The sequence below is a fragment of the Pteropus alecto genome, unplaced genomic scaffold (assembly GCF_000325575.1).
Source record: "Pteropus alecto unplaced genomic scaffold, ASM32557v1 scaffold669, whole genome shotgun sequence".
In the NCBI taxonomy this organism is placed as follows: domain Eukaryota; kingdom Metazoa; phylum Chordata; class Mammalia; order Chiroptera; family Pteropodidae; genus Pteropus; species Pteropus alecto.
The window spans coordinates 762,850-766,795 of NW_006442554.1; positions in this window are offsets into that span (position 1 = coordinate 762,850).

Here is a 3,946-nt window from a genome sequence, read left to right on the forward strand (position 1 = left end):
TCTTTGTATATTTTGGATATTAGGCCCTTATCGGAGGCGTTGCTTGCAAATGTGTTTTCCCATTTGGATGGTTCTCTCTTTACCTTGTTGATGATTTCTTTTGCTGAGCAGAAGCTTTTTAGTTTGATGTAGTCCCATTCATTTATTTTAGCTTTTACTTCCCTTGCTTTTGAGGTCAAATTAATAATCTCAAAATCATTTAAATTCACTCCCTATGTAATCTCCATTTGTATTTATCACTCCTGTTCTGCTCCTGATTCATGTCTAGTTGCTCCCACTTGGCCCCAAAGTACCCCCATTCAGTCATACTTACCTCAGATTTACTACTTTTTACTCACATTGGGTCCCACTTTCCCCACCTTACTCACTTTGGGCCATGTGAATGGACTTTCATCCCCTCTCCCTTTGCATCACAATACCCAGTCACTCATCTTCCTCTGCTGTTCCATCCCTCCTCACCTTGCCCAACATTATTACCTCTATTCATGCACATACTCATTCACCTGGGCTGATACACACTGGGATCACTGTACATCCCTGAAACATTGCCCTGCATTACCTCTATCTAATCCCAGCCTGCCTCTCATTCACCTTTTCTCATTCTCCCTTATAGTATCCCCACTCAAATCTGATTCATGTATTCACATTCTAACATGTATTCATCTCCATTCCCTCTTATTCTGTCCCTTGTGCACCCCATTCTTCCCTCTATGCCCCGCATTACCTTATTCACTCCTACTTCCCCCTGAAATTCACCTCTTAATCATACTGTGCCTCATAAACCATCATTCATTCGCACTGTAGTCCTTAGTACTTATAACAACTCCATTCACATTCACCGCCTTTCATTGCCATGTTTACTCACAATCTGCTTCCACTTTCATTCTTTGTCACGTAGACAGTGTCTCTTTTTCTCATTGTTTACTCAGTCTCATCCATAATTTCAAATTAAGGCAAAATGTAACACAGTTACTCCCTCGTTCTTTCCACACTACTCACATTTACTCCAGTCTACTGCTCATCCACCTACATTCCATAGCCCTTTGTCTCTCTAAATTCACTCCCAATTTGTCCTTCATTCACCATTATTCATCACCCCACCCCCAGTACCATATGTCTCCCATTTAATGATACTAACATCAGCCAAGACAGAAATGTCTGATGTATCATTCGGGGTTCAGTTTGGTTGCACAAATCAACACCACCATAAATATCAGTGGTTTCAAGAGGATGGAAGGGGATTCCTCTCTGGGAGGCAGGTACTTCAGGGCAAGTGTGGCAGCTCCAAGGTCACTAGAGAACTGGCTCCTTCTGTGCTGTCGTTCCACCAAACTCACCTGCTACCTCATGGTCCAAAATGACTGCTCACAATTGGCAACACTTTCATAGTTTTGATAAAATGTATCTTAAAAGCAATTGTAATGATGATGCACTAGCAAGGTGGGGGGCCTTCAGGTGGGAGTGTTACATGTGCTGACTCTGTGGTGGGACCAGCTACCTGTCAGCTTTCCACACCACTTCATCTAGTTACCTGCTGCTTGGACCACTATATGAGGAGGTCTCACCTGTAAGGACTGATGGTAGAGGATGCCCAGGACAGAGAGTGGGGGCCTAGCTCCATAGCAGAAAAGCTTGCCTCACATAGCTTGTGAATGTGCACTATGAACCCTGGGAAAGTTTTTGAGGGGCTGTATCCCTGGCTCAGGAATATTTCTGGAGCTGGCAGTCACTGTACCTCAACAACCACCCACCCTAAAGGATTTCCTCCCTCCACATAGGTGCGTGCGTGCGTGTGTGTGTGTGTGTGTGTGTGTACAAGGTGGTGGGGAAATGATGTTTGCAGGCTGGAAGAGGCCAAACTTAGATGGGCCCTAAAGGTCCAGCCCCTCCTATTTTCCACTTCCTAATGCATTCGGAGGTCTGACAAGTTTTGTACCCAGGAAGTGCTGATCCTTCAGGGAGCAAGAGATCCGAGTTACTCCCTTGCTTTCTCTTTTTGCTTTGTATGCTAGGAAGCTCCATCTATATTTCTGGTAAAAACATTCCTTGGCTAGTTTTATTGGTTCTGGATTGAGGACCCCAGATACATTCAGGAAGTTCTGTGGGATATTGAATAAACGAGAGTATTATTGGGTGGAAGTTAAGGATCTGACCTTGGAAATCTGTGTGACATTGGGCAAGTTATTTAGTCTCTCTGGGACTCAGTTTCCTCATCTGAGAAGTGGGAACTATAGGACTGTTCACAGATAGTGGAGACTTTCTGAGGCAGGTCATGTCGTGGTGCTTCACATAGTGCCTGGCATGCAGGAGATAATGAACTAGGTCTGAGCCTCAATTATCACTTGCTGGGCCCGTTAGCAGGAGCCTCCTCACAAGTCTTCCTGTTTTCACCCTTGCCCTCTACAGTCTGATCTCTACAAAGAAGCCTGCAGATCATCTTTTAATTTTTTTCTTCTTATTAAAAAATTTTATAAATACACAGTCTAATTTTTAAAAAATCATCATCATTATCATAATTTATAAAGCACTTGCTATGTGCCAGAAATTGTTCTAAATCTTTTACAATTAACTCATTTGTTACCACAACCCTACTGTCTTTACCACCGTTTTATAGATGAGGAAACAGCATAGAGAAGTTGAGTCCTGCTCTAGGTTACACAGTTGGTAGGTGGGGTCTTGAAACCAGGCTGTTTCCATCATGTTCCGTCATTTTTGGGGGGGGGACGGGGGTGTCTGTTTTCTTCCCTGCTGTATTCCCAATGTCTAGCACACTGCTGTATAGGAAGTACTTAAGCAAATTCCTGTGTAGCTTATGTCCTAGTGGTGCAGGACAGACAATAAACGGTCAAATATATGTCTATTTTTAATATTAATATATAATGCTAGATCATTTCAGACTGGTATTTTAAAAATCTGATCCCTCTAAGAAGTACAAATTGGTAGCTATGAATAGTCACAGGGATGTAAATTGTGGCATGGAGAATATAGTCAATAATATGGTTATAACTATGTGTAGTGCCAGGTGGGTACTTGATTAACTGGGGGGTAGGGATCAATTTATAAATTATATAAATATCTAACCACTATGCTGTACACCTGAAACTAATATAAAATAATACTGAATGTCAACCATAATTGGAAAAAAAATTAAAGGTGAATAAAAAGGTGAAGGGGGATAAGAGATTCAAATTTCCAGTTACAAAACAAATAAGTCATGGGATGTAATGTACAGCATAGGGAATATAGTCAATTATATTGTAATAATATTTTATAGTGTCAGATAGTTACTAGACTTATCATGGTGATAACTTCTTTAGGTATATAAATGTTGAATAACTATGGTGTACACCTAAAACTAATAAAATACTGTATGTTAGCTATATTTAAAAAAATTTTTAAAGAAAAAATAATCTAATCTCTCTTATGGCTTCCCATTATGTCCAGAATGAAACGAGCTCAGTCCCTGGCAGAGGAGGCCCTACAGCATCTAGCCCCCAATCACCTTTCCCTTGCCTACACCTCCTACACTCCCAACACAATGACATGCCAAATTAGGTCCTACTTCAGGGCCTTTGCAACATCCGTGCCCTCCACCATAAAGCTCTTTGCTCAGGTATTTGTGTGGCCAGCTCCTTTTGGTCCGCATAACTGTCACCTTCAATGTAAGGAATTCATCCCTGATCATCCAGAGGAAGCAATCTGTCAGCCTCTACTTAACACATTCCCTTCACTCCGGAGTGTGTGTGTGTGTCTGTTCTATGTCATCGTTTATTTATTCTTCAGTTTCTTGTCTGTCTGCATACCGTCCTTCAAAAGCTTGACAGTCAGCTCTCAGCTTTAGCCACTGGATGGACACCTGCAAACCCAATGCTGTCCTTTCAAGTTCAGGACACCAAAATCTTGCCGGATAGAACTTTCCTTAATTGGGCACTTACCCTCCCCGCCA